Here is a 15025-nt window from a genome sequence, read left to right as displayed (position 1 = left end):
CCTTTCACAAAAATGGTATCATATGTCTTGGAGGCCTTGGGGGAGAAGACAAAAACATGGAGACACATTAGGAAGAGACACAACATACACAGACCTTGACTCCAATAGATGTTAACAAGAATTTGATAGCTTTGATTTATTAGGATCCAGAAGAGCAGGATGCAGAAAAAGAGAAATTTGTTAGCACTCATTGGTGACAAATAACTGATAGAATGGCTCCAGGAAAGTCACTTTGTGTCCCAAAATAGTAACAAGTAAAACCATAAACATTATTTAAAGGAGTTTTGTAACCTCAGCTTCCTTTTGGGAGAGCACTATTTTCCTTAACTTTCCTTTGCTTTTTTGCTCAAATCACCAGTATTGGAACCCCAGGTGTATCTTATTTTCTACCTGTACCACATTTGAAGATGCATAAAGGGTTTAAATGTTACTAAGAAATTGCTTTTTTCTGGCCATAAAGTGGTATATCTGACAAAAGATCAAGAGGGCTGTGCCCTATATTAAAACGCTGAGAGGCAGAGTGTTCATAGAATGCACTAGAGACATGGATGGAATCAATCCTACATACCATAAACTGCAATTTTCCAAGACTGGAGACAAGGAGGTGGCTTCACACAGCAGTCTCTTTCTCAGTATTTGAAGGTGCTCTAGATCACCCACTGCTTCACTTTCCATCCACGGGATTAAAAAATAAAATGCTGTGGTCTTGTCCTCCATTGGGAAAGTGTTTTTGTGTGAGGATCAAGGGAGTGGCTGAAGTGTAACGGTGAATCACAGATAATGAAGACCAGCGGTTTCATTGTAGACACGAGAAGCATGAGAACCAATGTCGCATAGCTGGTTGGAGGTGAAAAATATGTGTGTTTGAGTTTGTGTGTGTGTGTGTGTGTGCATGTGTGCCTCCATGAATGTGTGTGTTTGTGTGTCTGTGTAGTGGCAAAGGGTTAAGATCAAGAGTCATCAAATCCCTCAGGATCCATTAATTTGTGCTTTGTGACGAGGATGTATCATTACATCAAAGAACTAATTGATTGGACAAGACTATCTAGCCATTTTTCCCCTGGTATTATCCAGTTCCTTCCTCACCAGAGTATAGATCACAAGCATAAAACCTGTTTTTTTTCTATCTGCGTGCTGAAGACTGAACTCAGGTCCTGTGCTTATGGATTAAGCACTTTGTAAACTCAATCATCTCCCTGGTCCTTATTTGCAAATCATTGCTCTCTCAAAGGAATGATATCTAGAATAAATAGGAACTTAACAAACTCAACTATAATTAAGTACCTCAAATACTCCCCCACATCAATTTAGGACATATATGCTGTTTGGTGTAGGAAGATCAAAGAGAGTAGGCTACCTTAAGTGGCTAAAGACTGACCCAGCAGTTAAGGCTTCAAACCTGGCTCCAGCTGCTCAGAGACAGGGATGATGGGAGGTAAGACACTTTGTGTCAGAACTGCGAAGTACTGTAGTTCAAATAAACTATTATATATTTAACCAGTATCCAAAATAGGGAAACTTACATGCTCCAACCATAGGGCAAGATAACCAGGGTTATCAGATTTATACTGGGGTGTCCTACCCCATCACACACACACAGACACACACACACACATGAACACACACCACCATTCTATGTGAATTTATTTACTTATTTATTTATTGTTGGTTTTCGGAGACAGTGTCTCTCAGTATAGCCTTGACTGACCTAGAACTCCCTCTGTAGATTAGGCTGGCCTTAAACTCAGAAAGATCCTGCTCTGCTTCCCAAGTGCTGGGATTAAAGACAAGAGCCAACACTGCCTGGCATGAATTAATTTTTCAAATGTTTAAAGAGGCGAATATACTGATAGCCTTCACTTGACCATTACACACTGCAGGCAAGTATAGAATTCTCGGAAACATGCACACAAATCTATACAACAAAAACAACCATATTAAAAGGCAACAATGCCACAAGTGTCTGATGACTCACTTGAAATTATCATCCCAGTGAAGGCTCCATAAAGGCCCATTTCTCTTAACTTCTCAACGTCAGTAAAAAATTATTCTTTTTTAGACTTCTCTTTGCTTTTTTTGCAGGTGAGAAATATGGCATGAGCCCCAAAAGTTGACTGTCTCTCAGGGCATATGCTGTTGAGCCCACAATAATGAAGAGAACAATTGAAACAATGTTTCCATTTAGAACAGGACAAAAGAGAAGGAGAACAACACTCTTAAGTTCTGCAGAGCTCATGCTGCAGAATCTGACTAATTATATTCTCCAGGAGGGGTGGAAGATGTTCACAAAAACCCCTCCATTTCTGCATGAGCACTGAGCTCAGGGAAATGAAGTTTCATAAGGTAATGTGTTTCCCTGGACTTTGTTCACTCTATGGAGAACATTGTGTCCTGTCTGCAGTCAGGCCAATCTAGACACCATTCACATTCTTATTCCCTCAAAACTTGGTCACCCATCCCTAGAATTTTCCCAATACACTTTTTTAAATTCAGACATCACATTTCTTGTGTTTATGAGTAATCCCCAATATTTGCAGGTCAGGTGGCTTAGACACACAGGAAATTCCACCTCAGCTCTCTCTGACTGTAGCCATCAGGTACATATTGGCCGTAGTACCTTCTGTCTTAAGAACACAAATCGCTTGGTTGAGAAAATAGGTCAGTCAGGAAAGCACCTGTCTTACAAGTTTGAAGACCCAATATCTATTTCCAGAACTTACCATTTATAACATGAAAAGGAAGATGGGATAAAGTGGTGGATCTCTGGTTAAGAGTTCTGACTGATCTTGCAGGACAAACAGATTAAGCTCCTAGCATCCATAATAAAAGTCCAGGGAATATGACACCCCTGGCATCCATGGGCATTGCACACAATGGTACACAACTATACAAGTGTGCAAAATATACATGCACAGAAAATTAAATAATAATGAATAAATTTTTAAAAGAAAAAAGTGTGGTGTGCTATCATATATTCATAATTTCCAAGCTATGTACGAAGAAGAAGGTATATTCTGAGGCTTGCTGGCCAGTCATACTAGCCTACTTAGCAGGATCCAGGCCAGTGAGAGACTGTCTCAAATGGGGCTGGGGAAAGAATGGGGTGGCTCTTCAGTTGAAGCAAGCTCCTGCCAAGATGAACACTAGCATTTACTTCACAATGATAAACACACTCAATATACTTTTTTTGGTTTTTGGGGGTCACACATGTACTTTTTCATGTCTGTCTCCAACACAGGAGAGGATGCAGAGGTTGCTCAAGGCATGACTACATCACAGCTGTTGCCCATGGCATCCCTTCCATCCAGCATGCCTAGGTAATAGGAGCTTAAGGAAGAAAGATCAGTGCATGAATCATCAATGTTCTTCTTCTAATCCATGAAGAAACATAAATGTTGGGCTGAAGAATAAGCTTGGATCTACAGTGCATGCAACCCAAGTGTGAGGAAGAGAGTTCTAGCACAGAACCCACACTTAAAAATAGAATAAATTTATAGAAGCATTGTGAGGTATTCTGGTAATCCCAGGGTGTAGAAGGAGGACCACCTGAGAGCCAACTCTATCCTCCTTTTCATATTCAAGGCTAAAGAGGACTGTGACTCAAAAACAAGTTAAACAACATTTTAGAAGCTATTTGTAAGTACCTGCATGACATTAATCAATCACAAACATGAATGCTTGTATGCACTTGCACACACAGACACACACAAACACACAATATGATAAAAATAAATGGAATTTATTTAATACATTGGGGATGGAAACAGATCAGAAAAGACACAGGGCTTGAAGCTTGGGCAGTCAAACTTATAAACACTTTTGACCTTGGAATTCTAATGCCCAGTACAAGCCTTTGACTAGAAACTGAGATTGCAACATTGCATACATACCTGTTAGATAGGGGACTCATGGCATTATAAAATTCAAGTTCCCAAATTGATAATTCATCTAGCAAAAAAAACAAAAAAACAAACAAACAAAAAAAAAACTTATGTGTATGGGTGTTTTGCCTGCATGCATGGGAGGTGGGGTGCAGTGTGTAAGTGTAGTGTCTGAAGAGGCCAGAATATGGCATCAGATTTCTAGGAGCTTTAGTCACGGAGGTCCTCTGAGTGACGGAAACTGGACTTAAGTCCTCTGCAAGAACAGCAATTGCCTTTAAAAACTCAGGCGACACTTCAGCCCCCATCATTGACATAAATGACAACATCAGGTCTCCCTCAGTCCCAAGGGGTGCACCAAGAACTTAATCCTATCCACCTTCATATAAGTAGAACAGAGAATAGGAGACTGCAGTTCAGAAAAAGGCTGAGCCATATCATGTTCATCTTGGAGTGTTTGTGAAACAGCCTGTTCAATGTCATCTCATGAAATCTGCCTTTAGAGGTTAATATTTTTACTTCCAAGCTATTAAACCTTTGCAACTCCAGTATGTCAGGAAAAAAGACAAAAAAAGGAGCCTTGATACATGGGGATGGGTCATCTGAGGATCTTGCGAATTGCACATGTCATTCTACTTTCAGAACAGTGGGTAAATAGATACTGGATATACCATCTTGCATTTAGTCTGCTAGTAGCCCATCAGGCTATGAACAGGGAAGGGGAGATAGGTAGTTTTCTGTGACGTTTCCCAACCCAAAGACTGTGCCTACACTACAGGATCAGAGAGGGACAGAGTTTCTTAGAAATCTTCACAGGAAAATGTAGAGACCACATTTAAACAGGGAGAGGATAAATTATAGAAACTAAACACTTTGTAGGTTACAAAATCCACTAAAAGACATCAGCGATTCATATAGTGTTTATTTATTCATCTTTAATTTTTAAGTTACTGTTAGTGTTTGTTCACACATATGTACACATACATCTGGGAGGAAAAAGATGAGTTCAGATCTTTCCTTCCACCCTGGTGTCCTCAGGATCAATCTCAGGTTTTAGATTTGGTAGCAAGCCCCTTCACTACTATAGACTAGCTTTTGCTCTCTAGAACATACAAATGGAATCATGATCTTGTCACTTTTTCTTGTATCATATTTTCAAGTTCAGGCCTTGCTTCTGCCTGGCTATATGGTGGCACTATGCTTTCCTTTGGCTTCATCCAGCCAGAGTCATAAAGCAGTTTCAACAATAATTAACCAGCTTCTTCCATGAATTATTGTGGACCACTGGGGCAGGAAAACAAGGAGGCCTCCACACTTCCCCCAAGATAGTCTGTATTTTCTTCCCCATCAGTAATGCATTTAAAGATTCTGTTCTAATCAGTCCAGTGGACAGAGCAAGTTCTAGGTCTGTGTCTCTTAAATAAAAAATTGTCCTGATTTTAAAGCTATAACTGCAGAAAATTATTAATCCTCAAAATTTATTCTTCCACATCCAGTAAGGGCTACTGTGAGATCAGTGCCACAGGCTGAGGCCCAGCAACCTATGACTTATCTGTTCATCCTCTAATAATGCTGAACATGCTCCCTCTGAGGCTCTGCAGATAAGACTTTTTATGAATGACCCTGAGGATCCTAGTAAGTCAAGTTCCATTGTACATTCTTGAAAATTTTCAGAGGCCATTATAAGAAGCCAAATGTGTTCTGATACCATATAGCCTGTCTCTGCCTGAGGCACTTATCTGTAAAATAGAAATACAAAGGCCCTTTGCTTAACAAACCCTTAACTTTGCTGAGACCTGAAACCTAAACTAGGTGTTGAACAAAGACCAAGGTCAGACATAACCCCCACCCTCCTGAAATTTAAAAGCTGGCCTGGGAGAAATACTTAATTAAAAGTATCCCATAGTTACATGAAAAATAAACTTGGTCATGGAAAGGGCTTAAAAAAATAAAACAAAGAAAGGAAGAGTAAATGAAGACAGAGGGTGCCAAAGTGGATAGACTACAAATCATAGATGCTGCAAAAAAAAGACAGGAACAAAGCAGCTCACTTTTGAAACAAATACCTATTACATTATATCTCTATGCTCATGAAAAAAGCCTATAAAATGCAAAAATTTCCTAAAGTTTTTTTTTTCCAGTCAAAAACTAATGGAGTTGCTAACAAATAGAACTGAAAGAAAGTTCTTCAAGTGGGACCACAGAGTTGGTACAGTGTTTGAGAATGTATCCTGTGTTTACAGAGGATATCAATTTGGATCCAAGCTCCCATGTTCTGTGGCTCACAACACTTTTTGCTCCAGCAGAATGTGTCACCCCTCTCTGACTTTGGGTCACTGCACAAATAGGAACACACAGTATACATATACAGATAATTAAAAATTAAAAAGTAGAAGACCTTGAAAAAGAATGCTAAGGAATCAACATCTAAAGAGAAGAAAATGAGTCAGAATTTCACATCTCTTCACAGAATGGAGTAACCTAAACAAGACTAAAATTTAACATTTTTCAGAGTCATAATTGCTCTTTAAAATAAAACTAATAATAATATATGTTTACATCTGAAGCCAATATAAAATAGATGGCAAAATGGAGCAGATGGGTAGGAGTAATGGGAATATACTATTTCACAGTCTATATATTATGTTTAGAGCAGTATTTACCCAATAGTGAATCTGGATTCTTTGACACACATTGCAAATATCAGCTGTAGTGGAAAAACATAAATCACCCTGAGTTTCATTTTTTTTAAAAAAAAAATTTCAATGCTGAGGATGGAATCCAGATTTTGCATGTGCTCAGCATGCATTCAGTCACCGAGTTATGTCCTCAGCATAAATATTTCATGTATAAAAGGATAAAAAACTATTATTTCTAAGGTGAAGATAGGAAGATAAAATGTTCAAGTGACCAGATAGGCAGCCGAAATGGGGATGAGAAGTAGAGAGCAGATAGAAAAATAGATAACAATAGGACAAGACACTCTGGTATATTTCTACAGATATTAATTTCAATTATGAATGATTTATGTGTATAAATTAATAAACAGATTAGCAAGCTTTTTTCTAATCTCAAGGCCAAGAAAATATTGGTATAAGAAACTCATTGTAAATTATAAATCACAGGGACACTAGTACTACATGAAAAGAGAAAGATTCTAAAATCTGTATGAATCCCTAATAAGGAGATAAAAGACATGCTACATAAAAAACAAGGGACCTAGGAGATGGCTCAGGTAATGAAGCACCTGTCACAAAAGCATGAGAACCACCCTGGTTATTACCCCCAGACCCTAACAGAATTGTGGAACATATGTTATGACAGCACTGAGGCAGGAGGATCTCCAAGACCCTCAAAAATACAGTGGGAAATTACTGAGGAAGTACCCTAATACTGACCTCATCTCCACATGCACAGATATATACCCATATGCATATGTGTACACACCCATTTTAAATATTTAAACAGCACACACACAAAGAATATGATTACATTTTTCCGATACATAAGTATATATGGTCAGAGCTTCAGTGTATAAGATAATAAATCTAATGGAAAAAGCAGTTCCACCACTGACTATGATATCTAACACACATATCTTAGTAATGAAAATCAGTAGACAAAAATGTCCTGAAGCAGCAGCACCAACCTGTATGAAATCATCAGAAACATGGAAAAGCAGAGTATATACTACAAGATGGACCACATAGTGTGTGATCCCCAAGCGATTCTTGATTTTAGATAGTAGGCCTTGAAAATCAAGGCTGCAGATTCACCACAACAAGTCAGCTGTCACTGACACCCTGTTAAAACACTCACATGGTTTTCTCTTTGGTTTTCAGTTTTGAACACCATAGACCTACTATAAGATTTGATTGCAATTCTCTTTTTTGTGGTATATGACCTCTCAGATTTAAAGTTTGGTATCTTTGTAATTTTAGCTATTTTGTTTTTAAACATTCCTTTAGCCCATTACTTAGCTGTATACACACAAACACACACATACACACACAAACCCGATAACTTATGATAGGTGTATGTCGGATATGTTCAAACTGATACAAAGAATGATGAAATAAGCAGCTGGACAGATGGCTCAGCAGTTAAGAGCATTATCTGCTCTTCCTAAGGTCTTGAGTTCAATTCCAGGAAAGCACATGGTGCCTAACAACCATCTGTAATGAGGACTGGTGTCTTCTTCAGGCCTCTAGGCATACACAAAGACAGAATATTGTATTCATAAAAAAGAAATAAATATTTTTTTTAAAAAAGAATGATGAGCTGAATTCTTTTATCTAATCAACAATGGGTAATGCCTGTCCATCAAGGTTTTGAGTGAAGAGGTTTACTTATCTGCTCAAAGATTGGGCATGCTCTGAGATGGTAAGCTCAAGTTAAGGACACCAAGGGCTTCACAGTCCTGTCCCCTCCCTAAAAAATAAAATATGAGCCCATATTCCAGGGTTAATTTTCTCAAGACTTCTCTTCAGTGACTTTCAGATATTTCCAATGTTATCCAGAGAGCATCTGCCACATTGCTCTGTCAGCTTCAATCACTACTGTTTCTTCCTTGTGCTTTTTTGTTCAGGGGAAACCTAGGGCTGCATTGTCTGGGGCACGTGGGCCTCAGATGCAAGTTTCTACCCACACTTTAGAGAATGTGCCCAGAGAGGAGGAGTCCACATCCATTGCTATGGTATGACCAAAAGCACAGTGGGAAGAAGGGTTTATTACACTCACAACTCCAGTCTACAGACCACTACTGTCAGTAGGTCACAGTGACGTGAGCATGAGACAGCTGATCATATCACAGTCAAAGAAGAACAAAGAGGAATATATGGGTATATGTGTTCACTTGCTTGCTTCATTTTTAGCTATTTCAGGAGTCTAACCAGAGAAAAGCCCCTACCACACAGGTTACATTCAAGGTTGATCTGACCAAATCAATTAAGACAACCACATGCTCACCAGGCAAACTGATCTGAGCAATCCCTCATTGAGATTGTTTTCATATCTGATTCCACTTTGTGCCAGGTGATAGATGAAGTTGACTATCATACCATTTTAAAAGCACAAGGAGTTCACGATATACCTGAACCTATAATCCAGAGCCATCTGTGGGTGAGGACTCCTTCACTGGACTCTAAGCAACGCTCTAGAGACAGAGAAATTCTGGGATTTTTGTTAAGGAGATCCATCTGAGTTTTGAAGGTGCCTGGTTCAATGCTAATGACACATGGTACACATGGGCCTGGGCCTGGCTGGCTGTGTCTATTCCAAAGTAAGGCCAAGATGGCGTTGCTGCTCATAATGATTTGAGATACTCAAGAAACCTCCCCAAGAGGACTCACTGCTCCTGTGCACTCACCATGGGTTAAATAAAGTTATTTCTATTACTTACCTATAGAAAAATTACTGTTCTCGTCATGCTCAGCATGGCCCAAACCCACTCTACACATGACCATGAAAACTCAGACACTGCTGTACATTATGAGGACTCCATGAGGCCAGAACTGTGGTCCCAAGCAGAGTGCTTGTCTGTGTGATTTTTCATTTGTGCATTTCAGCACAGGAAGTTTTGGGAAATAAGGAGATTAAAAAGCGCCAGCACGTAAGCACAAAAGGTTGAGTTCTAAGCACCTCTTACTCATCAAAGTATGCCCAGAGGAATGGAGAAGTGTTTTGCTGGTGAGGGCTCAACATGGGTACTGCCCAGGTTCCTGCTCCAGTTTTTTCAACCCTGAACCACCTGGGAGAGACTTTCTGAGCAGGTGCATTCAGCACAAGTGTGGGGTACAGGATGCCAAGGTGCTTGGTGAGTGTGTAACACTAAGTATCTGAGTAAATTAAGTATCTTCTAGATGGATTGTGAGGAGACAGAACAACCCAAGGTTTTCACAGAGGATCTTATAAAAGAACAAAGGGCACTTTAGTTCTGTGTCCTTTGTACAGGAGCAGACATGGCAAGGCCGGTCTGAGAATGAATAGTCAAAGTTGCAGTCTCTGGAAATTCAACTCTTCTGGCTGTGGTTATCACCCCTTAGGTAGTTGTTTCTAAGGTTTCCCATGTTCTCTTTCCAACATGGTCTTAGTTATGTCTCTGATGACCTTGTGCTCCCAAGCTCATTAATAATATATATGATGCTGTACCCCTTAATATACCTACTGGGCCTAAGTTATCAGCTTATGCAAAACTTCCTGTTCCTGATTATTGCTATTATGTTCTTTCTTATCCTGTGTCCCACTAGACACCTCACCATTCAGAGACCCTTACACCTGTATGCTTATGTGACAGGATAAAATGATAATAAGGATCAGGCTTGTTGTTGATGCCTTTAATTCCTCACATTTAGGAAACTGAGGGAGAAGGATTGTCACAAGATTAAGCCTACCGTGGGCTATTAATAGAGGGAAGGAGGGAGAGAGAGAGGGAAGGAATGGAGTAGATATGGAGACAGGGGAAAAGAGAATAGAAAAAAAGGACGAAAGTGAGAGAGAACCTTTCTCGGGATTCGTTTCTTTAAAACATGACAAAGCGATTTACGCTTTTGTTATTGTCTGGTTTCAGAAGAAAACTCTGAGTCACAGAGATACCTAGGTTGGTACATTGCTTGCATTAAAGCATGAGGATGGAAGTCAAACCCTTCAATGACTTTTTTTAAAAGCCAAGAAGCAACATACATGCATAATCACAGGTGAATACAGACAAATGCTTGGGACTCACTGGTCAGTCAAACTTGTTGAATTGTGGAGTTTTAGGTTCTGTGAGAGACTTTTTCTGAAAACCGACAAACCAAAAACAAAGTTTCATAGCAGCAGAGAACAACTGAAGCTGTGCTCTGCCCTCGCTGAACTCTCATACACATATGCATTGCAACTGCACACACATAAGGATGCACATACTAATACAAAAAGAGAATGAAAATAAACTGTTGCCAAATATATCCATCAATAATACTTCATGGAGGTACACCCATAAATAGAAATGGGTTAATCAATATAAAAGACTAAGCCAAGAAGATGCTAGATATAATGGGCCACACAATGTTTAAATGAATATCATTTCCCTGTAATTATTGTGGGGCTAAGCTAGTTGTGCGGGATCTGGGCAGGATAAAAAGCAGGCTTGCTTGTAGCTCCATATACAGCTCTGGGGATTAAATTAGATCTCCTCAGCCCACTTAGGGCTCTTTTGTGAAAAAGCACAAAATTTCTGCAAGGATGGAAGAACATTCTCATAATTACTGGATTCTGCCCAAACCACAGACTTAAACTGGATACAGAAGGACATGGCCCTTGTCCCTCTACATCTGCTCTGTCCCCTCTACTTCCCAACTCTCACTTTGAGCAATAGTTAACTCTTCATTCCATATTCCAGGACACACACCCAGCAATGGGCACATTACCCTTTAACAGTTGCAACCAATACTAATTAATTTCAAATCTCCGAGAGTCATATTGACAAAGTACAAACATGGCTGCCAGCAGCCCCCTTACATGTATGAGAGAGGAAAGTGGAGGTAATTACCAGAAAGAAAGAAAAATCAAAAAAGTAAATGGAATAATCACAACCTGGGGACACAGCCCACATGGTGTTGACCATGTTGAAATAATTGAGTGAGAATTCCAAACCAGCTGCTTTCTCATTAGTGGGGGAAGATGTCATGCTCTCTGGGAGCCAAGAGGCAACACATGAAATTTACATATTTTTGGTTCCCTCTCTCCTTGTGCAAACCTCTATCCTTCTCAGGTAAATATCAATTCCTCTATCACCAAAGCCCTGTTATACATAAACTCCTCTTCTTTGTGGGGAATCGGGAGTCAGGCAGGCAGTTATTATATGAATCATGTTTTAGAGCCGAACCTATAGGGACATGCTATGGATGTATGTTGTGCTATTTTCACCAACCACAATATGGTGACAGAACCCGACCAGCAAAGGCCTAGCCATTACATATTAAATTTATCTTCCCTGTCCTCAAGAGTTCCTCTGAAGTGTTTGTCCTTCACATGCCTGCAAAAAGAGGAGATTCCTCTGACCATAGTATATTGTCCTTCGCTATCCTGGCACATCATAAGGGCTCCTGGTGTACTGCTCCACCAGCACCTCTGGAAATGCTCATAGTTTTTTGGTGTGAGCCATTCCAGAAGCCACCTCTGAGACAAAAATCCACTGCAGATAAAAATCATCTCCTTGGGTAGTTGCTATGGATGCAGCGCAATAGTATTGCACTGGTCATACCTGTGCAGTATCTTGAGTTGAATATACAACACAACAACTTCTCCATGCATGTGATTACATTACACCTCTCTTCCCTTATGTCTGTTGATGAACACCAAGGCTGATTCAATGACCACCTCCTGAGCACTGAGATTCAGGTGTTCATGCATGGCTGAAGATGGATAAAAAGGCTCCATTCATTCCAGACAAGGGCTAAACAAATTAACCAACAACGAGGATGTATGATTAAGGTGTCTCTGTGTGATGCTGATGCAGTACTGAGGGTTTGACTATCTGGGTTGCTCTGGACTCCCTCATGGTCCATCTGCCCTTAGTCACTGCAGCATCTCCACAAAAACTTGGTGTTGCAGATGTGAAAATGAAAGTCCTTTCATGACCCATGGGAGCCTTCATTGCTACAGTTTGCTGAGTCTCTCACCATACTGAACTAATTCCTGAGGTTCTGCAGATGGAGTCAGTCCACTCATCCTTCAATGACTCCAAAGTCTGTGTCTCAATAGAAGAGTGTCATCACCTTGTACTTCAACTAAGAAACACTATTATTGGTAGTAAAATATATTCTGTCCTATCACTCTAGGTTGTGTTTTGGTTTTTTTGAGACAAGTGTCCCACGTACTCTTGGTTGGCCTCAAGCTCACTATGTAACTGAGGATGAACTTAAATATCTGGTCCTCCTGCCTCGACCTCTTGAGTTCTGGAATTCTAGGTGTACACTGCTGCATGATCCACAGGCTGGGAGAAGATGTCTCCTTTCAATCCTAAGACAGATAGAAATCATGAATAATAGAAGGCCATCCTTTCCTCTACTTAATATGCATCTCTGATAGACAAACGACCCAAAGTCAGATTTGTAATATTATTGACATCTTTTAAACAAGATGCAAGGGTGAGGCTGGGCCTGTAGCAGCCTTACAAGAAATGTACAGTTTTGGGCCCTGATTTGCTTTATCTTTTTGATCTTCTGTAGGAAACGTGATAGATGCTTAGAAGATATTAATGCCTAAAGAGAAAATATAGTGGCATTCACTTTTATCAACTGCATATTTTATGGCAGATACTGGACTTGGTTGCTTTGTTTTCAAAAATCTGTGTGTGTGTGTATATGTGTGTTTGTGTGTGTAGAGTTTTAGAGAGATAAGAGGGAGAGAGAGAGAGAGAGAGAGAGAGAGAGAGAGAGAGAGAGAGAGAGAGAACATGGATGTGCAGTGCCCACTGAGACCATAGAAGGACATCAGATCTGCTGGTGCTAGAGTTAGAGACGTTTGTGAGGTGTCATGTGGGTTTTGGAAACCCAATACACATTCTCTGCAAGAGCACCCAGTACTTTTAACCACTGTGCCATCTCTTCTGCCCCTTTACTAGATGTTTTAAATATAGGTTTTATTTTTTCTTTAATATTATGTGTGTTTGGTTGAAACTTTTATTTGACATGGGGTCTCATACAGCTGAAACTGACCTAGAACTCCATGTAGGATAGACCTGTGGAACATAGCATTTTAGAAAACTTGACTGTTTCCAGAACATGTTTACTTATATTTGGTTCCAGAATAAAGCATCTTCTTTTTCTCTTTGAATTTGATGTCAAAACTCTGGTTCTGCATCAACACTTTGAACTTCTGAGTCTACAGAAAACACCTCCCAAGAGTGGGGCTGAAGAGACATATGTCCTTTCACTAGTTGGTGATGTGCTGATCATCAAAACAAGGCATCATGAATGCCAGAGTTTCCCTCTGCCAACTGAGCCTTGTTCTCCAGCCATGTATTGTACCTCTTTGCTAAAACACTTTTTCCCATGAGCCAGGGTCACCCCACTTCACAGAACCATAGTACAAGTTCTGATATCAGAGCTGGTAAATTTTGTAGGACCCTTGTTAACTGTTTTGTCCCCATGAGCTCAGCCAACAAAAGGACATAGAAGTCCATCATTAATATATGGTTTCAAAATAGTCATCTCAGCATGAAATTATCATGGTTATTAGACACAGGACTATCAGGATAGCTCTGACAGATTTATTAATCTCCAGGATTTCAGGGGCATATGTTATTGGGAATGGCATTTTTGAAAACTGTGAATGATGGTAAGTGTTCCCTAACCCAAACTATTCAATGTGGAGTCCCATCAGGGAAGTCACTTTGGACTGTGTGAGGCCTTTGCTTTATTTTTTATTTTTTTTACACAGCATTTCTGTGTAGCTCTTGTGCCTGTCCTGGAACTAGGTCTTGTAGAACATGCTGGCGTCAAACTCACAGAGATCCACCTGCCTTCCATGTGCTGGAATTAAAGTCATGTGCTATCACACCCTGGCACTTTTTGCATCTTTAAAATGGCTTGGTGGAACCAGTGAGATGACTGAGGAGGTAAAAATTCAGGCTGTCAAGGCTGCTTACTTGAGTTAGTTACCCCACCTACAGGGTAGAAAGTGAAAACCAACTCCTGCAAGGAGTCCCTTAACCTCTGTTATGTGCACCAAGGCATAGGCACATGCACATATGCAACAAAAACAAGATGCCTAAAGGTGAAAAACACCTGAGAAATGATACCCGAAGTTGACCTCAGGTGCATAGAGGCGCCTGTAAGCACAATCCTACACATATGTATACCTATGTCCTGCACATACACACACGCATACATACACCTCAGAATATTAAGCTGGTAGGAAGAAAAAAAACATGAATTTTCATGATCAATTTTATCATTTGAACACATGCTAGAAATAAGGAGCACTGTCTACCCAATTGGAGGCTAAGTAGCTCACCTCGTCTCTCTTTGAAGATCCTTATCTAATGCTCTCAACTGAGGTAGAATTTATATTTCCCACCAGTCACAAAAGGCAGCATTCTTCTCTAAAATCTGTATCTGTCTGCTGATACTTATCAATAAGGCACTTTATTTCTCACAATG

The sequence above is a fragment of the Chionomys nivalis genome, chromosome Y (assembly GCF_950005125.1).
Source record: "Chionomys nivalis chromosome Y, mChiNiv1.1, whole genome shotgun sequence".
Lineage (NCBI taxonomy): Eukaryota > Metazoa > Chordata > Mammalia > Rodentia > Cricetidae > Chionomys > Chionomys nivalis.
This window is presented reverse-complemented; position numbering follows the sequence as displayed.